Genomic DNA, 22701 nt, shown 5'->3' with positions numbered 1-22701 from the left:
TAAGTGAATGATTTCAATATTTGGTCTGGGAATAATAATGTATGCTCCTGTATATATATCACTTAAATCAATTGCATGCATTCAGCGACGCAGGTCCAGACCCGGTATTGTTCTTGTTTAGAAAAGTACGTTAAAAATCATGTCACAGTACAGAAGCACTGACTTTTGATTAGTTTTAGTTTACCTTAATAGTATGCCGTCGTCCAAAAGTAAAGGGTTTTACAGATTGGAATCGTGGTTCTACTGAAGTGAGTTGACATTGACAGGAATAAACTGAATATTATAACATTACAATGTAAAATATACTATTTTTTTATTAAAAGTGCTCAATTATTTAAATCGAATTTTATAAAATCTTGTAGTCAATTTGAACTCGTTGGGCTGCATCTTGAGTATTGAATAAAATAAAAATCTAGAATTTTTACTATCAGAGAGTCAATCAATTAAAATTGGTGAAATGAAATTGCTTAAAATGCACGCTAGGTGCCATGAAAATGCATATTTTTAGGTTATATTGCGATTTCCGGAAATCCTGTAGAAATGGGTAAGATCTCGATATGTAGAATTTAAAAGTGACAAAAGGACAAATTAGAATTAATCGTCGACATTGCGCACGATATTGTTACCAGTGAGCTTTACAACGCCTCGTGCCTCAAAATCGTAACTTTTCGTGTATTTTCATACATCACTCTAAATTCACTGATTTAGACAACAAAACGTGGTACTATTTTACGGTTATTCTACACATTCAATCTAACGGAACCTAAGTAATAACCAAATTAATCTATGTTTAATGTTGCGTGACGGAGTTGGAACTTTAATTTCTTAATAATTTCTTAATTTATAAACGGATTATTTAAACAAAAAAATATGTTATAAGTTAATTTTCTCCACCGGAAAAGAAACTCGCGAAACTAAATTATCATATATCAGTCAGTTGGCCAAATCATTTCAAGGTATTGTCCTAAGGAGGGGTGTGTGTTTTGTTTTTTAAAAGGGAGGGGTTGATTATATATTTTTGACACTTTTTAGATTATACTAGTATTCGAATTTTGCGTTTCACGAGAAAGGTAGAATGGGAGTTTATTCATTGTCTATGACTATAAAACTAAGAAGATGTATGATTGACAATGAGACAACTCTCCACCAGAGACCAAATGACATAGAAGTAAACAACTATTATAATAGGTCACCACACCGCCCTCGAAAATGAGCATAACCCATACCGCATAGTTAACTATAAAAGGCCCCGAAATGACAAATGTAAAACAATTCTTGGTTTCAGTCACTTTTTTGCCAGGACCGATATCCCTCTTATTCTGGGTGTTGCATGTCTTCAACAAAAATATACCATAACCAGAAAATATACGATACAATAATACCCTGTCCTCAAAATAAAGGATGCAATATACAATGCCCATTATATGTAATAAAAAGAACGATTAATACATAGTTCCATCCACAAAACACGTAAATAGGAAACAGTAAATAGGAAGGATTAGTTACTGAATGCATACATTTAGCTATCCCGGAATAGAGAATTTTTAGCAAAATGTCTTCGTATATTACACACCTAGACTCAGAATGTTTTCATGCACAGAGGTTTTATACCTTCAGGTGTTAGATGCCTGTGATGTTTATTTTAACCATTGAAACTAATCCAAGGATGTGGGCCTAGTGGTAAACATCTCTTTGACATAAACATTTATCAAACATTAATGCTGAATATTATTTCATTTGCTAAACAAATTTAAATGTGCGAATAAAATAGGAAACTTAATGTTGTTACTAATCGATATACAAATAATTTAAACTGAACGGCTATATACTAAAGTCGAACCATTTCTTTTTTTTGGTTGGCTTACAACAATCGCGAGGCACTCAATACTCGAGGCATATCAAATAATTTTATTTCCATATAAAATACAACTATAAAGAATGCATAGAAAACTAACGGAAAGCTTGATATAACTCTTAATTTCATGGTTGTAGCATTAAAATGTAATTATAAGAATTGAATGCTTCTTTTTATAATGTTATAGGGTTGTAAAAGCGTTGATCGTGCGCACATTTTTTGATGTAATGCGCTTCCGCGCTTCATACAAAATGTGCTTTGGTCAATGCTTTAACAACACAATAAAATCAAAAAAAGAAGCATTTGTTACTGAAATAAAACTGACAATGAGTTTCGTAACGGTAATCAGAACACTAGTAAGTTCCTATTCTTGATATGACTGAGAATTAAAATTGTGCCTCAATGATTAAACTCATGATTCAGTGTTTTTCCAAAATTTAATGTAAAAAGTCTGATAAAATGATAACACAATGATTTGTAATACTTTAGTTAAAGAGTAAACATAGATCCTAGACCACTTTTTTATTAACCTGTCCTTGTTTATTTGCAATGTTTCATATTTCGTGTGATTATCGATCTTTCCTTTAAGTTTATGATGCCCTTCACTTTACTTGTAAATGGCAATTTTCCAGTGACTACAAAATGTACCTCCATATCATCTATTACATTGAAAAAGTAATTAAGGATACTATCAAAGCAAGAAGGTCTGCTATATACCCACATCTTATCATGAAATTGACATTGAAAGATAACTCAAAACTAGGATCTATGCTATATGCGATCATTTCTGTTTCCTAGTCTCAAACTTTACATTATTGAATAATATTACATACCATATGACACCCATGGCATATCTTATTTGATGGATAATCCTTATTCTATTCTTATTATGACAATTTCAGAGAGATATAGCGTAACTCAAAGACTACCCAAACAAGGTAACGGGGAAGAATGAGTTGATAAGTATTACGGGCACCATCATCAATTGGAGTTATATTATCTTAGTTTCTCAACTAAACAGAGACATTTAAACTATAACATAGACCCACTTATCCATTCTAGTCCATTTTACGCCATTACTGGTTTCCCATGCTCATGTGTTCGTATTTGATGACGTTCTAATGCTTCAGTGGTTGTCGTTGGTTCATGTCTGTCATATTTGTTTTTTGTAAATTGTTTTGTTATAAACTAGGCCGTTAGTTTTCTCAATTGAATTTTTTCATATTTTTCATGTCGGACCCTTTTATAGCAGACTATACGGTATGGGTTTTTCTCATTGTTGAAGACCGTACGGTTGCATATAATTGCTGACATCCACTTCATCTTAACTTTGGTGGATAGTTGTCTCATTGGCAATCATACCACATCTCCTTATTTTTATCCTGTCTTTTGCACTTGCTACGATTTTGGAATCATCTGAGGGGTGATACATGCATATTAGGACATTTATACCTTATCAACAAACCTAATCTTAGGACGTTTAGAGTTGATGTCATCCCTGCTGTTTTCATCCCTATGTAGTGCCTGTAAATACCTAGATATACGATATTTATATTATTACTCATATTCATGTCCTCCCTTGATATTTATCTATCTGGAAATTGCAAAATTTTCCTATATCCCAATTTCATTCATTAGCTTAGAATAGGAAAAAATAAGAACGTTATATTTTTATACACTATCCTCCGCCACAAACAAAGTTTAGGGATATGTATATAGAAATCTGTTAGTCCCTCTGTCTGTCCGAGCATGCTTTTGAATCATTTGTCCAATTTAAACTAAACGTTTACAATTACAGAATATGATGGTTCAACTTTTCAGCACAATGAATATTTTCTTCATTTATACATTTAGTATATCAGAGATTATTTCCACTGAACATAGAAATACTATTACTATTCAGCATGAACTCTGTTGCTTCAACTCCTCCTGCAGGTTTAATTAAATGTTCATTAAACTGTGTACATTGTAAGAATGATGCCAGCATAAAGATATGCTAATAAATTACCCAGTAGTCAACACTTTTATAACGACGTGAAATATCATGGATAATTTCATTTTACGTAAATTTACTGTTTATGAAATGTTGAATTATTCAACCACTAAGGATTTTTTTTACCCGAACATAGATTGCCTTATCCATATTTGGCACAACTTTTCGGAATGTTTGGTTTTTAAACTTCGTATTTGATGACGTTCCAACTGCTTTGACTCAAACGCCACTGATAAGTCTAATGGCGAACCAAATTATAAGGCTGGTATCTTTTTCTGCATGCCTCATCAGCTGTTCATGAAACTTTGTACAATGTAAAATCCTAACATGAAGATGTGCACATAATTATGGTTTCGTTATTCCTTTGACAAATCCCAGAGTAATGTCCCTTTGTACTATGAATTTTTTTATATTATTCAAGTATGCACTTTGTTGACTTATGCCACTTTGCACATATATTTTTATACTATTTAATATAGATAAAATTGAGAATGGAAATGGGGAATGTGTCAAAGAGACAACAACCCGACCATAGAACAGACAACAGCAGAAGGTCACCAACAGGTCTTCAATGCAGCGAGAAATTCCCGCACCCGGAGGCGTCCTCCAGCTGGCCCCTAAACAAATATATATACTAGTTCAGTGATAATGAACGCCATACTAAACTCCAAATTGTACACAAGAAACTAAAATTAAAAAAAATACAAGACTAACAAAGGCCAGAGGCTCCTGACTTGGGACAGGCGCAAAAATGCGGCGGGGTTAAACATGTTTATGAGATCTCAACCCTCCCCCTATACCTCTAGCCAATGTAGAAAAGTAAACGCATAACAATACGCACATTAAAATTCAGTTCAAGAGAAGTCCGAGTCTGATGTCAGAAGATGTAACCAAAGAAAATAAACAAAATACAATAATACATAAATAACAACAGACTACTTGCAGTTAACTGACATGCCAGCTCCAGACTTCAATTAAACTGATTGAAAGATTATGTCTTCATCATATGAATATCAGGCACAATCCTTCCCGTTAGGGGTTTAGTATCATACCATCATAACATATATGAGAAGAATATAACCCGTGTCATGCCAACAACTGGTTTTTAATAAATGTGTTTAGTGCCGATGCAAAGACCCTATAAGTGAATCAATATTAACGCCAAAATATGCAATCTTTGATGACCTGACAACAGTATCGTAACTATATCCCTTCTTAATAAGTCTATTTAAAGGTTTTGTTAGCTTCAGAGGTGAATACTGACATTTTTGTGCTTTATATAGAATATTTCCATAAAAAAATGGATGTGAAATGCCTGAACGTATAAGAAGTCTGCATGTTGAGCTATATTTACGAATGATGTCCTTATACCGATGATAAAATTTAGTAAATGTTTTGACTAGTTTGTGATATCGAAAACCCTGGTGTAATAATTTTTCAGTAATACATAAATTTCTCTCGTTAAAATCTAAAACATTGTTAAATACACGAGCGAATCGTACAAGTTGAGATATATAAACACCGTAAGATGGTGACAAGGGAACGTCACCATCTAAAAATGGATAATTAACGATAGGAAATGAAAAATCATCTCTTTTATCATATATTTTAGTATTAAGCTTTCCGTTAATGATATAGATATCAAGATCGAGGAACGGGCAGTGGTCATTGTTAGTATTAGCTTTATTTAAAGTAAGTTCAACAGGATAAATTTCTTTAGTATACATACTGAAGTCGTCATTATTGAGAGCCAAAATATCATCCAAATATCTAAAAGTATTATTAAATTTGTGTATCAGATGTTGTTTCGATGGGTCTTTGCTGATTTTTGTCATAAATTGTAACTCATAACAATACAAAAAAAGGTCCGCAATAAGTGGTGCACAGTTAGTCCCCATTGGAATTCCGATAACCTGACGATATACGGAATCTCCAAAGCGAACAAAAATGTTATCTAGTAAAAATTCAAGGGCATATATAGTATCAAAGCATGTCCAATTGACATAGTTTTTTTGTTTATTGCTACTAAAAAATGACCTAAAAGAGTTTGAACATATATATTCACATTCTGACTTTTTAAATGCCCATTTAATTAGGTGTGTGAATTTTTTCTTACTGAGAATGTGAGGCAATGTGGTATATAGGGTAGAAAAATCAAAACTTTGAACAGATTCAAAATCACCAATATATGCATGCAATTTATCAAGTACTTCCAACGAGTTCTTGACACTCCAAAAGTAATTAATTCCACTATTTTCGAAGGCCTTATTTGAACAATTTATTATCAGTTTTTTGATTGTACCAAGTGTACTGGTAAGAAGAATAGGCAATTTAGTAGTGGAACAATGGCTTGAAGACGAAATGAATCTATATTTGTAAGGTGTTTTGTGTAGCTTCGGAAGCCAATACATAGTTGGGACTTTCATTGTATTTGGTTCTGCTTGTAAAGCGGTAGCTAAAAGTTTATGTTTGTTACAGATGTCGTTTTCTGAAAATGGAGTCAGTTGGAATGTTGGTGAATTGGTGATTTCTTTTTCAGAAACTCAATGTAATATTTACGTCAAACAACAATAATATTATTAGCAGCTTTATCGGCCGGGACAAAAACAAATTCCTTGGCTAGTTCTTTTAGTTTATGTTTGATACGAGAAATAGGTTTATTGTGGTTATTGTTAAGAGTAAAATGTTCTTTAAAATGTTGAATACGTATATCAACTATGTTCATTACTGATTTAAAAAAAGAGTCCAAAGATTTTTTGTCAGATGAATAGATTAGAAAAGAAATCTACATTATGATGGCTAATGTGTAAAAATACATTCCATCAAATAGATATTTGGGGCTTAATAAAGTGGAAGTGGATGTATTTGTCTGCTCAACATACATATATTGATAGAAAATGCACTTCATATTGTCAACTTCTTAGTGAAAGGACAACTAGGTATCGAACCAGAGTTAACAGCCCCCCCCCCCCTTTTTATATTGGTAGATGTACCGTTTGTTTAATTTCTATCGTGTACTTGAATATTAGGCTTCTGACACCCTTTACCAATGTATGAGACGATTAAAAATGAGCATAGTCTGTTTGAGCAGCAATTAAAATTCTACGCCTAGGAAAGATGCGAACAAACAAGGAGTTTCTAAAATTGTTCCTATTTTATTTAAAATAGCAAAAAATTATAAATGGAAATAGAAATCCATTACTTTAATAGGTAAAATATCGGAACAAACTTCCCTTTATCGTTATCAAAATACAAATTAAATTAAAGAAAAAAATGAAAATTAGAATCGTTGAGATGTGTACAATGCAGATATAAGATGCTACAACGAAATATTTTATTTTTAAGTTATAAAAATATTTTTAACGGTATGATGACGTTTTTGAAAGATTAAATGTTTAGGCATGAGGTCTGTGTTGTCGGATATTATGCATATGCAATCATGAGCAGTGGTGACATACTTAAACTGGGTCAGAGATATAAAAAAAAAACGAATGTCTTTTATAGAGACTGAGTGATAACAGATACAGTCAGAGATAATATAATGAACTTCTATTTATAGTAATTTTAAAAGGCTCTACATTTTTCTTCTTATAGGGTATGGGTTTTGCTCATTTTTGAAGGCCGTATTGTGACATATAGTTATTAACTTCAGTTCTACATCATTTGGTCTCTGGTGAAGAGTTGTTATCGCATTAGCAATCATAACACATCTTCCTCTTTTCATATATAAAGAAACCATACTTAATCTTATTAAAAAAAAATGCAAGGTAACCCCGGAAATTGCGACAAAATTGTAAAGTCACCTTTTAGGTGTGTTAAATGCAGAAAGTATTGAAGCAGTCCATAAATGAATATGCGTTTGGGTCCTTAGAATAATTCTATTGATATGAAACGATTTTAAGACACACTGATTGATATCTTTGTGGTATTTGACCCCCACCCAACCCCACCCAACACAAAATATCAGACTTAAAGTTAAAGTAGCAGGTGCACAACTTAATGTCCAACCTGAAGAAGAATCAGTGCAAGTTTCTTGGAATTCCGTCAATTTGTTTTCAAGCAGTTGAGTCAATCTGTATTCATAGGCGAATTTAGAGGATCTATATAAAAATAAGGAGATGTGGTATGATTGCCAATGAGACAACTATCCGCCAAAGTTAAACAGAAGTGGATGTAAGGAATTATAGGCAACAGTACGGCCTTTAACAACGAGAAAAACTCATACCGTATAGTCGGCTATAAAAGGCCTCGACATGAAAAATATGAAACAATTAAATTGAGAAAACTAACGGCCTAATTTATAACAAAACAATTTACAAAAAAATAAAAAGAATAATGACAGACATGAACAAACGACAACCACTGAACTACAGGCTCCTGACTTGGACAGGCACAGAAAGAATGTGGCGATGTTAAACATGTTTGTGAGCGCTCAACCCTCCCCTAAACTGGGACAGTGGTGTTACAGCACAACATAAGAACAAACTATACAATTCAGTTGAAAAGGGCTTAACTCATCAGATCGACACAAAGTTGAAAAACATCTAACACAAACACAGACCGGAAATGACAGGGTATTTATATATATATACTTTTTTTTTGCTAATTTACAAAAGGACAAGTTACGAAATGAAAGAGTGAGATTTGTTTGAACAAACTAATTTAAGTATAAAGTTGAGGCTTTAAATTGTTTCTACTCAAAATGTCTGATTGGAGTTTGTTGCAGTTAAGATTGAGATCAAACATATCCTGAATATGATAGCTAATGACCAAACCATATAAACCAGTGTAATTGGTTTTCCAGAACTGTTTTAGTACGGGATTAACATATATAAGCTTAGGGTTTTGAACTGTTTTTCAAACTTGCTACAAATACAATGATTCAATTTTTTAAATATCTTCAAAACACAGACTGTTTTGACATTTATATGTCGACTTTAGCCAGGAAACTCCCTCTAATTTTCAAAACAGCATTTTTAGAATGGAACATACAGTGGTTGCCTCCTTTTTAGCATACTATAATGTTATCTTTCGGAAGAGGGAGGAATGGGAGAGATAGAAAAATGACTTCGTTAACAAGAAAATTATGCCCAACATTGAACAGAAGTTTCATTAAGAATCCATGTCCGTTTATCTACATCTTATACAAAAAAATGAGGTAAAATCATGCATCTTTGTATAACAATTACCTAATCTTATATACCAAACAGGCATTTAGGTTCACGATTGCATTTCTTTTTTTAAAGAAAGCAACTTGTCTGTTATAGTTGATGGATAGATTTGGTAATTGTGGCAAAGTTTTCTATACCACCTCCGGTAATATTCACACACTCCCAAGAAAGAACACTGTTCGATTGCATCAGCTGGAACGGACCATTCCTGTATGTAATCTTTTGCCAGACCAAATGGCATTTGTTAGCTACTTCCACCTGCAAGTTCCCCGAACAGAGGTCTTAAGTTAAGAACAGAGGCCCCCCCCCCCCCCTTTTGTGGGAAAAATTTGGTTGATTATATAGGGAATCACTGAAGCATGACTGGAGCGGGCCCCCTTAGGTCAGTCAGTTGGCCCCCTTACAAAAAGTTCTGGGTCCGCCACTGGCATCTTTTACTGTTAAATCGTATATAAGAGGTTAGTTCCGTCCTTTTTCTGTATCAATACTACTGTGGATTCATTGTTATTCGTTGGATGCCCATTTTTGCTGAATTCATGGTGACTGGGGATTATAACCATTTTAAATGTTCTTAATGAATGGCTATTATTTATTTTGAATTTATTGAACCATAAAATTAATTTTTGACTCTTCACATTGAATAATCCGCGAAGCGGATTATGTTAAATGTGAAGAGTCAAAAATTTATTTTATGGTTCAATAAATTCAAAATAAATAATAACCATTCATTATAAATAAATTTCTATCAAAAATAAGGCTCAAAGAGCTTTTTATATTATTTATATTAACAATAACAACGTACACACATGTTGGCGTATGAATACACAACGTCAGAGTGGGTGTGTCGCTTTAAGAATTGACAACATTGAAAATAAAGGTAATACTTTTAACCAATCAGAAGACAGTAAATACACCAAATTTATTTATAACGAATTACAAATTTTCTATAAGAATGTATGCACACATTGTTAAAACCACGAAATCAAATATCCTCTAAAATACAAGTTTTATTCAATCCACGAAAACTGGTACCAACAAAAATAAATGAATGCACATTTCCCCAAGAAGACCATGGATCTCAATAACCTTCCGTTCAAGCATATCAGGCGCGTAGCTCCCTATACGCCACCACGCAGTTGCGTGCACTTCGGCATGCTAAAAAAATATAAAAAGGGCCAAAAAAAAAAAACATGAATAAAATGTTTAAAGGAAACACATATATGTTGTCGCTTTTTTAATTGATGAAATGTCATTAAATAACGGCATTTGGTTTCAAAATGAAAGTTTTATTTAAATCATGACGTTTCTGGTATGTATACGCACATAAGATGTCCGGCATTGAACACGACATGACGTCGAAACGTAACGAAAAAGGTGAAAAGGCTAAATGGAAAACTATTGACATTTTTTACTAAACCCGTTTCAACAGAAACGAAAGTTTCTTCAGAAGAACCCATTTCCCAACAATCCTTGCCAGAGTCTGAGAGTATAAATCATGATAGTGAAAAAGCAAGCTCCAGCTCCAGCTCAGTTTCGATTTCCAAAGCCAACACCCCTCCGTACCCAGACATGTCAAGTCTGCACGATTCCAATTTGCAGATGACAGAAGTTAAGATGCAATTACTAACATCCAACTAGAAAGATGTAAATAATTTTGACTTCCTGGCGTGGTATGTTGATTTTAATTCTTCCAAGTCACTCTAAGTGTGTAAAACGTTTCCCAAAATCATGGAATAGCATATGCCAGTGGTAACTCTTTGGATCTGAGGGGTATGCGGAAATGAATTTAAAATTGTGTCCAATTCACTAGTAGAAATCATGTCTGAGTCAAAAGTATATCGACAAAAAAATATATAGTGTTTTAATATGAAAATCCCTACCCCGAAAAACAGTCAATTTGGAAAAGTACACACGTCCTAAATTAAATTGTTAATAACAGACCCGAATTATTATTATACTAAAGATTGTGTAAATTACAACGTTTGAACCCGAATTTATCGTAACCAAGTGCTGTATCCTTCTGTAGATACTATTTTGAGTATTATGTTGACCATGCACCCCGATAACAAGTGCTACCTCAGAGAGATCGTTCAGTGTACTACGTCGGTTGAAAACATATGTACGATCAACCACGAATAACGATAGGTTATCATCGCAAGCATTAATGCATATTCATCGGGATTTCAGTGTGAATATTGACAAAGTAATGAAGAAGTTCGTTTCTGCTAAGACCCGAAGAGCAGATTTTGGACAATTTTGAGTAAATTCTGTCTCACAAAAATGTGTTGCTTATGTATTCAATTTACCATGATTTACCCTATTCAAAAGAATTCTGAATAGTTTTGCACTCCTGTCTATTAGTCCAATGTAGCACCTCTTTTAACCTTCCTATGACCGAAAACCAAAACAAATATCAATTTCTACATAAAATGGTCCAAAACGTTTTCGCCTCGCTCCGCTCGGCGGTAGATAGGCGTGCACATCAATTTAGTCCCCTGCATATTATCGATAAGTCTGTCGACTTCCTCTTGCATATAAATAGGTGTGCGACGAGGCGGTTGTTTTTCTTGTGCTTTGTTTCCTTTTTTATGTTGTGACACACCAAGCTAGTTCTACCTAAGTCTTGTCTGAGGCTGCAAAAAGACCCTTGTATTCATTTAAAAACTTTTCGACATCATGTTAATTATTCAGACATCGATTTTCCCTGGGGAAATCTAAACCGATTATACTCACTATTGTAAGATCGGCTACTACGGCCTTTATTAAAGGGGCACTAGCTACGAGGTATATAAATAATCTAATATATGATTTATTTTTGTTCAATCATTAATGAAAGTGAAATAGTGAAATAATCATTCGCTTTTAGCCGCCAGTATGGTTCGATTTTGTCAAAATAAGCTAAGAAACATTGATGATGAATTATTCACTTGCAAGTGAATAATTCGACCTCATTGAATCCGTATTCATGTGAACTTCAATTTAACCCCTTAGCTAGAGATGGATAACACGTGAATTGTATGTGTAAAGTTAAAGGAAAAGAATGTCAACATTGAAAGTGAAACAAAGGTAAATCATTTGATTGACTGATCCGATCCACAAAAAATCATTCTTATACCGGTAAAAACGATGATAAACATATATTTTTAATCTATGATATGAAATTAAACAGACATAGAAAAATCCAATAGCACTAGTTCGCTTAATCTATTTATATCTTTATTTATGTTTACATCGCTTATATGGTCGTTGATAGTCTCGATCACCCAGACGCATTATGAATATAGCTGATTTACTACATTCAAGCGTCTGGGTAACCGAGACTAGGTCGTTGATGACTTTGGAGGTCAACTCGATAGATAATTAGATGGCGTCTAGACTAAAATACACACGAAACGAAGCTACGTGTTATCATGCCCTTGTCCTGTTAACTGTTTATTTTAGACTTTTAATAGTTTGGATAAATGTTTTACATTGTTATTAATCAAATATGAAAATTTGAGTCAAATCGGTGAACATGAATTTGACAGCTAGTGCCCCTTTAAGTATTCATTTTTTTTAATCCTAAGGTGAAATTCCCCTTTTCCAGCAGTGTTTAGCCTGGTTCCAGTTGAGTGAACTTTGGTCTCTCTTCATTTCTCAAACTATAGAAGTGGCCTCGGTGGCCGAGTGGTCTAAGTAGTCGAACTACTGTATCACTAATCTGTCAACACTGAGGTTGTGATTTCGAGTCCCGCACCTGGCAGTTGCACTGGACTCCAATCATAATTGACTAGGATTGTCAGTTTTCCTATGGAAGGTCGGTGGTTCTCTCTATGCACTCCGGCTTCCTCTTCCAATAAAAACTGACTAAAAGTAGCATTAAACACCAATCAATCAATCAATCAATCAAACTATAGAATAGTAAATGTGATATAGGAGTGGCTCCGGTATCTACGAGGAAACATGCCTTTTATTTCCTATGTCGACTATATATGCCCATGCTTCATTCGTCGAGTTACTTTTGACATTTGAGTTTATCTGTTTAGATCGCTGTCTTCTTCGAGAATATCCTCACCTTGCGGAGGCATTCTCGGAGTTCCTCTCTTGGCCGTTCCCATCGCCATTCTGTTTCACTTACACGCTGACGCCTTCCCACAAACAAACTACCGTACACAAAACACAACATAGAAAACTAAAGACTGAGCAACACGAACCCAACGAAAAACCGGGGATGATGCAAGGTTTAGCATATCCTGCTCCACATATGATACCCGTTTTGTTGCTCATGTAAGTTAAAACCTAGTGGTAATTCGGTAGGTCACATCCGAGGAAAACAAAGTTCCACATTCGCCCGACCTATCATAATTGGTCAGTTTGATTTCTCTTCTCGTCGTAATGTTTCCAAGCGTTTGTGCTTTTTCCCATTGCAATGGACGACCAGCCTTGCATTCTTTTAGTTATGTCTAAAGATAGAAGATATATCCACTGAGGTTTCTCTAAATGTCGCGGGCGAGGCGCTTTGTGTGCTGTGCGTCGCTTGCTTATGACACACTCACAGGTTGTGCTCACTTTCGTTAGATCCAAACTGCACAAGAACATAATCAGCTTGTTGAAAATTTGTATTGTGCGCTCTGTCCCATACCCGAAAACCGTCCGCCGTGTCTGAATTATACCTGAATCCTTCAGGTTTCTATCCTGATCTTTTGGAGTGTAGTGTTGTGTTGTCAAAAGCGTAGTGTTTTGAGCTTGGCTCACTTTTACCATCGTTTGATTATCACCTTTCTCCAAAGTTCTTACTAATATATGCACTCCTACATTGTTCATGTTTTAATCTATTGTCGGTGCACTTACCACTGCCACCAAAATTATGTCACGTATGACTACTGGGTATCGTATAGGTGTTTACCCCTGGACGTTTAAAGATGCACCGTTTGTAGAACTAATATCGTGTACTTAGAGATTAGGCTTCTTACATCCTTTGCAAATGTATGGGAAGTCCCCTGATTTTAAACAGCCCGTATATGATGTGCGGCAATCAGTGCACTATTTAACCTGTGCTCTGCTCTACCTTCGCACTATTTGACGAATTTTGCTCAGCTCTACCTGTGCAATCTAATCTTAGTGTGCTGTAACAAAGCACCTTTCTTCCAGTGCTTACGTTCAACTTGGAATTGTAATATCCAGATACTCCCTAGCTGCATCCTTCTTCGGGTACGCAGATAAATCTTTATTCAGAATCTTTTTGATCAATTATTAATTACTTGTACTTTCTTGCTTCTTTTGTTCGTATTGACTATCCATCAAGACTCCCCTGAACTACTACTACTATGGGGGTGTTTAACGACATTGAATTCCCACGAGGGTCTCAAACGGTCGGTTCCCCAAATGATGATGATGATGGGAGTTTTTAACGACCTTGACTGGCTATACAGCCCTCGCACGGTCGGTAAACTAACAGTGTATCAGGTTTTATACGAGATATTGGACCTTACCATTTACTTTGGACGATATCAAATGTCTTATTTCTATGAGTGTCTGTAAAATACCCAAAACATTTGTTGTTGAACGTTTTGAAGACGATACTAAACTACTGAGCAGAACAATTCCGGGTTGCAAACCATAACCCGTCCGTTCTTATCTAAATATCATCAATTTCAATAGTAATACATAAACAAACCAAAAGTAGACATTACATTACCCACCCCTCAAAAAAATGCGTTCCCCCATTTTACTCCACCATTGCTAACTGATAATTTAAACCTTGGCGGTCAGACCCAAATCAGAAGCAGTTGAAATTTTAAACTACTACAGTTTCCGTACTTTGGGCGCCAATTTTAAACTACTACAGTTTCCGTACTTTGGGCGCACCTGGATTTACCCATTTAAAGAAGATATTTCTGCTGGAAACTACAACCTATATACAAAATGGACGACTAAGCAATTAAACATTATTTCATAGAAATTTTTAACATATAGCATATTTCCAAAAACTTCGGTACTTACACGATTTACAACAAATCTTTCTAAAATTGTCCGTTTATAAACTGAAATCATAAAGCAACTAATGTTTCAGCTCGCTCAGTCGAAGTTGACCTTAGATGGATTAGGCAATTTTTAAGGTCCTTTTAGGTCATATAGCTCTTTGACTGTTTAAGTTCATATAAATCCTTGTCTTTCAAATATTCGGCTTTGAGCATGTCTGATGGTAAATCCAGAAAAGCACTTCGGACGCGTGAAATTTATAACGTGTTGTTTTCATTTTTTAAAATTATTTTTCCTAACAACTGACCACTAACTGAAGATAAGCCCATGAGATAGTTCTTTGACGTACATGGAACATGGTAGCTCTTAACACGAGACATCAAATTTAACGTCCCCATCTGACTGACACAAATATTGAAATATGCAACAAATTGGTATTGACTAAAGATTCCTTCGATTTTGATTACAACTTTTTAAAAATATTCTTTGGTGATTTTGAATCTGTTCAAAGTTTTGATTTTTCTACCCTATATACCACATTGCCTCACATTCTCATTAAGAAAAAATTCACACACCTAATTAAATGGGCATTTAAAAAGTCAGAATGTGAATATATATGTTCAAACTCTTTTAGGTCATTTTTTAGTAGCAATAAACAAAAAACTATGTCAATTGGACATGCTTTGATACTATATATGCCCTTGAATTTTTACTAGATAACATTTTTGTTCGCTTTGGAGATTCCGTATATCGTCGGGTTATCGGAATTCCAATGGGAACTAACTGTGCACCACTTATTGCGGACCTTTTTTTGTATTGCTATGAGTTACAATTTATGACAAAAATCAGCAAAGACCCATCAAAACAACATCTGATACACAAATTTAATAATACTTTTAGATATTTGGATGATATTTTGGCTCTCAATAATGACGACTTCAGTATGTATACTAAAGAAATTTATCCTGTTGAACTTACTTTAAATAAAGCTAATACTAACAATGACCACTGCCCGTTCCTCGATCTTGATATCTATATCATTAACGGAAAGCTTAATACTAAAATATATGATAAAAGAGATGATTTTTCATTTCCTATCGTTAATTATCCATTTTTAGATGGTGACGTTCCCTTATCACCATCTTACGGTGTTTATATATCTCAACTTGTACGATTCGCTCGTGTATGTAACAATGTTTTAGATTTTAACGAGAGAAATTTATGTATTACTGAAAAATTATTACACCAGGGTTTTCGATATCACAAACTAGTCAAAACATTTACTTAATTTTATCATCGGTATAAGGACATCATTCGTAAATATAGCTCAACATGCAGACTTCTTATACGTTCAGGTATTTCACATCCAATTTTTTATGGAAATATTCTTTATAAAGCACAAAAATGTCAGTATTCACCTCTGAAGCTAACAAAACCTTTAAATAGACTTATTAAGAAGGGATATAGTTACGATACTGTTGTCAGGTCATTAAAGATTGCATATTTTGGCGTTAATATTGATTCACTTATAGGGTCTTTGCATCGGCACTAAACACATTTATTTAAAAACCAGTTGTTGGCATGACACGGGTTATGTTCTTCTCATATATGTTATGATGGTATGATACTAAACCCCTAACGGGAAGGATTATGCCTGATATTCATATGATGAAGACATAATCTTTCAATCAGTTTAATTGAAGTCTGGAGCTGGCATGTCAGTTAACTGCTAGTAGTCTGTTGTTATTTGTGTATTATTGTCATTTTGTTTATTTTCTTTGGTTACATCTTCTGACATCAGACTCGGACTTCTCTTGAACAGAATTTTAATGTGCGTATTGTTATGCATTTACTTTTCTACATTGGCTAGAGGTATAGGGGGAGGGTTGAGATCTCATAAACATGTTTAAGCCCGCCGCATTTTTGCGCCTGTTTCAAGTCAGGAGCCTCTAGCCTTTGTTAGTCTTGTATTATTTTTAATTTTAGTTTCTTGTGTACAATTTAGAGTTTAGTATGGCGTTCATTATCACTGAACTAGTATATATATATTTGTTTAGGGGCCAGCTGAAGGACGCCTCCGGGTGCGGGAATTTCTCGCTGCATTGAAGACCTGTTGGTGACCTTCTGCTGTTGTCTGTTCTATGGTCGGGTTGTTGTCTCTTTGACACATTCCCCATTTCCATTCTCAATTTTATTTCTAACTGGGAACATAAACTCCTTCTTCGAACTTCTATTAGTGTCCATTTAGCTTCCAAAATTAAGTGTCCAGCTTTCTACTTTTTGACGAACAAAAAATTCGGGGCATCGTACAATTTTCGGGTCGATGTCTGACTATTAGTATCCCACTCCTTTTCTTCGCTTTCTAAAACAAGGATGCCATGGTTGTCTAGAAAATATTGTTTGCGTGATGATGTTTTTTTTTCTGGTCCGCTTGAGTAATGTCGTTCACAGTTGCCTTTACCATTGGGATACTCAGAATTGGTACACTAAATACAAAAGTGGAAATTGAAAATTTTGTCGAGATCTTTCTTGATATAACACATATGTTTTGGGACATAACTGAAGTAGCTGAACATATTGTACTGGAGACAGTAAGGAAATTCCATTGGGTGAGATGGGCACGGAAACCTTAACATATCCTTTACATCTGGTTATGAATGGGATGTGCCTGGTCGGTTTGCGCATAATAAGTCGTCCCAAGAATATCAAACAAATCGTCAGGATTCCGATGTTCCCAATCTGAGTCTCCTACTGCCTTGTCAAGACCATGTTATCGTCTCTCTCTCTCTCTCTCTCTCTCTCTCTCTCTCCGCAATTTTTGTACGTGTGCATGCAAAACAAATTTCTTGGTAACAAAAAACATCCGTTGTTCGACCTGCTAGTCAAATGCGTTTTGTTAAAATATATTTTTTTCACTTTTTTGGTCTTTTGGAAAATGTTGTTTGTGCTGTATTTTGACCCCTCTACCAAGAAATTTGTTTTGCATACACACGTATAAAAATTTCGGTTTTTATCCAACGCAATCATAGGTTTGAATGTTGTTTTCAATGTATACTTGTTTATATTTTTTCGTTTGGGCTTGTATTATATTTGCCTTCGGGTTTATATGATCTGTTCATCCTATTTCGACTCTTCAAAATTCAAAAGTCTATCCTGAATTGAGGTAAATTATATGGCTTTCCAAATATCGTTTCGATTCCTAACATAACTGAAGAGACATTAATTGTCGAAATCCGGATATGGTGTACAAATTTTTGCACCTTTTGTTTGCGGTATACCATCTTTTCCGCAAGTTTATTGTTTTCTGTTTGTTACATATGGTGATCCGTTTATTTGGCAATCGCCAATGGCAGTAGGCTGGGTTTAAGAACATCCGTTGTTTGACCTGCTAGTGAAATGCGTTTTGTTGAAATATACTTTTTCACTTTTTTGGTCTTTTGGAAAATGTTATATATATATATATACATTGTTAAAATAATTGACACTGAAGAAGGCTATTTGTTAAGCCGAAATATTTGTCAACACGATTTAATAACAACATCTTCGTATAATACCATCTTATATAAGTATCGTTGTGCAAATCTCTAGACTTATATATATATATATATATATATATATATATATATGTGTGTGTGTGTGTGTGTGTGTGTGTGTGTTACTTTTGTCTTCACAAACTCTGAAAAATGAAATAAAATAAAAGGAACTTAATGACTCGTTGTGTCAGTTTCTGTACACATTTACTTTTTGTACATATATATAATAATGTGTGTTAATGATTATTAATGTATATACAAAAATGAGTACAGTATTTCGCTAACGTATGAGTCATGAAGCCACACCCGCAAAATGTCGAAACCAATTCATAATGCAATAGTTTTTCATGTTGAAGTCAAAATTCTTGCCCTCGTCGCGATCAATCCACTTTGCAAAACCAACCTATTGGATGTATTGTTAATTTGTTCTAGTACTAAACATGCATGAAATATTTGCTACTGGACGCCAATCAGTCATGAACCTTTTTTTTTAATTTATCAGAATTACATTATGTACATTTTCATTGAGGAAAAATTACATAGCAACGGTACATTCAATGACTAAGGAGAACATATGTGCTATTATTGGGTAATATATATTTCAACTATATGTTGGCACAGTTTCCAGTGTTCAATGATAAATACCTAGTTATTGTAATTTTTACCGCTAGTAAAGATGAGATATTACATGGAACAATTTTAAATATAACGATACCGCTTCAAACAAAAAAATGCTATATGTTTTCAAATAAAAGCTTGAAAGATAACTTTAGAAAACCGTTGGAAAGCCGTTCATAATGCTCTGTGACCAATTCACCTTTTTTGTTAGGTGTTTCCACCTTTCCATAAAAAGACTAGATATTCCTCTGGTCATTTTTTATTTCGCCACTTTTGTTCCTCGAATGTCGCTTTTGTTTCGCAACATGCCCATAAGATATTTGGTATATGATATCAAACAGCTATATTGAACTTTTGAAACTCACTCTTTTCAACTGAACTCTTTTCCATATGGGAGTTATCTCCCCGTATACAATTTTTTTTTTGTTAACGCTTCTCCCAAGAAACCGTAAAAGATATAGCTGAATCTTTTTATTGGAATTGTTTGTTATTTTCTCATGATGATCTATTCAATTTGGACCGACGCGATCCGGTTACATTTCACAAGGAAGTGTATAGTGTCTCACTATACAAATCCTTGCATTTCATAAGATTTATTTCCCTTTGTGTGTCCTACATAAATGGTATGTCGGTGTAACTCGTAAACTGTGAGTCATAGAGACCTAGATTTTTTTATTTATATAAGTTCCTTGGTAAATAGACAGCAAATTAGTGACAAGGTCAAAGATAAGGGATAAGGGTCAAATTTTAAGTTACGATTTGATGCAACGCTGGAACTTCTGGGTCGAAGTGCACTGGTGACTTTTTATAGGAATTTTCTCTTCTTAACAAATATTCAAAATGAGCTGTTTGGTACGATTAATTCTTAACCATACATATTAGATATGGGGTATTCTGATTTGTGATCATTTACCTTTATATTGTTTGGATTATGTTAATAGACATATGATCTGACAAAAAGTACAACCACAAATAGCCTGCCGTGGACCGGAAGTAGCCATTTCTGTACTTATTTCATGCAAAAGTACCACAGGCACTTGTCTCTAAAAATAAAATTCCTATACACCTTAATATAATATAATGTTATATTAAGGTATATAGGATTTTTTTTTCAGAGACAAGTGCCTTTAAAAAGTACATAGAAACTCTATATTTTTGGAATCGCCATAAAGAAACCAATCATTCGACACCGGAAGTGACATGATTTAAACCTTATTTCAAGAAAAAGTACATAAAAATAATATATTTGTTTAATCAGTGCAATGTAAGTTATCATATGACACTGGTAGTAACTTTTTGAAACCAAAAATTGAAAGTTATCTACCTTTGTCGACCGAAAAATATATATAAAAACCTTATTGTTTTAGAATCAATGTAAAGTAAGGCTATCATTCTTTTAAAGCGGAAGTAGATGATTATCTCCTAATTGCATTTTAGAGATTCGTGTAAGATTATCTTTTTCCTAATGCATAAAGTGACTTTGTAAACCACTTGTTACTTTTTTTTTCTCCTATTTTATAAGATTCATGTTATTATTGATCATACATCCAACTTAAATGATCAACAATTGTGAATTTATAGGCGGAAATTGTTCTCTGAACACATGGTTAGAGAACAATTTCTTTTTTAGATTATTTCTTTAATTTCTTCTTTGAAAAAATACTTTTTTTTTATTAAATATTTTAACAGCTGCCATAACGGCAATGGTTTCTGAAAGATATTGCCTTCTGAATAAAATTCAGCAATCCATATCGAAAATACTCGCATACTTAAATATATTTAGTTTGTTTTATTAAGAATCAATGCATTACAGCTGCGACGATACTTGCGTTTTCAAGTTGTATTGATTTTGTTTTGTTCTTTTTTTACATCCTTAATCATAGGTGATTACCACTGCTATTTGCATGTTTTACACACATTGTAAGTTTCAACTAAATTATCTGAAACAGCTGATTTCACTGTAGGTTAATACAACCCAATACACAGCAGATGCAGAGTGTGTTTTTCCTTCTGTTTTAATGAAGGAATGTCTATCAATAATTGTGCGGGGAAAAAACTCATATCTGGTTTTATTGTTATCACGTGTATCATAACGATTCCTTTCAGCTATGCATCTTTACACCATTAAAATCCTAGAATATGGACTTAAAAAATCGATCGATATTATACGTTGGAGTACGCAGTTGTTTATGTTATAGAAGCAGGTAGTTACGGAATGATTAATGTCAAACAGTTTTCTCTATCATTGTACGTAATGAGATATAAACACAGATTTTTTACATAAACACCTTAGAGACATGTAATTATTTGTTGGTGGTAATGATTTATCAACAGAACTGTGCTAGTGATTATTGAAAGGAATTTTTGTTTTTGAAAATGTTATATGGAACTCTGATGGTTACGAAATGACGTGTAAGTATGATATTTCTGTTTTACTGTTAACACATCTTTAAATTTGTATAACAGCATACGTGTTTATTAGTACACAATTATATTTCCAAGAATCTAAATAACATAAATACGTCAGGTAAAAAAGATTATGTTCGAATACCAATTAAAAAAATATGACTGCAACATGTGTCATGCAGTAGCAAAATATTTACCTCTTGTGTTGTAATTGTTTAACATTTTTGACAGACTTAAAAGACCCACAAATGACCTTAAATTTCATTTTGATTCAAAAATAAGCAGCTTTATCGAAGAAAATTAACTGTATTTTTGATTTTGTTTTATGTATTCTGAGAGAACATCATTTTTTTTTTATTTTAGTTGTTATAGGCTTTAAACTATCATTCAGTAACTGCGAGTACTCTTAGATCCGTACTGTATGTCTTTTATCTCTATGTAAGTTGGGTTTTTTTTGTGCATCGAACCAATCTGTTGAGTCAAGCCATTTTCAACTGAATTTTTCGGGTTGTTCTTGTGTTGTTGTTAGACCACTATCCCTGGTCAGGATAGGGTTGAGGGCTCACAAATATGTTTACCCCCGCCACATTCTATATGTGCCCATCTGAAGTCAAGAGCCTGTAATTCAAGGGTTGTCGTTGGTTGCTGTCGGTCTTATTTGTTTAATCGTTTATTGTTTTTTTTTTTTCATAAATCAGGATGTAGTGTTTTCGTTTAAATTGTTTCACATTTTGCCTTTTATAGCTGACTATACGGTCATGATGTGTTTTGTTAGAGGCCATAGGTGACTTATAGTTGCTTTAACCACATTTTTCCAAGATTGATTTTATCGACAAAACTGAAAATCGGAAAGGCTTAAAATCTGAAAATTTGTGATGAGGATTTCGAGTAATATTTATGATAGCCCTACTAAACGGTATGAGAATAGTGAAAATATACCCTATCTGTGTTTATGGTATAATAATACGATTTGTTTCATGTTTTGAGGGGGTTTGAAATATAGGCAACAGCCAAGTTAAAATTCTAAACTAGGAATTATCTTGTTGTTTGCTTTTACAAAATCATTTAAGTACATTTTAATATATGTATTGCGTGTTTCTTTGAGTTCGTATTACATAATAAATAAGGAATATGGTGTTGAAGGCAGATATTATTTAAGTTAGT

General features: G+C 33.8%; 1 protein-coding gene across 1 annotated transcript in view; it reads left to right on the top strand.

Moving 5' to 3' along the window:
- The first annotated feature begins 21075 nt into the window (after positions 1-21075).
- Positions 21076-22701, top strand: part of LOC127698236 (thrombospondin-1-like) — a 49456-nt gene continuing 47830 nt past the window's right edge. Inside the window, exon 1 of the mRNA XM_052201597.1 lies at positions 21076-21543. The gene's annotated coding sequence lies outside the window, so the exon portion shown is untranslated. The remainder of the gene's footprint in view (positions 21544-22701) is intronic.

Source organism: Mytilus californianus, unplaced genomic scaffold (genome assembly GCF_021869535.1).
Source record: "Mytilus californianus isolate M0D057914Y unplaced genomic scaffold, xbMytCali1.0.p SCAF_4, whole genome shotgun sequence".
Lineage (NCBI taxonomy): Eukaryota > Metazoa > Mollusca > Bivalvia > Mytilida > Mytilidae > Mytilus > Mytilus californianus.
This window is presented reverse-complemented; position numbering and strand designations above follow the sequence as displayed.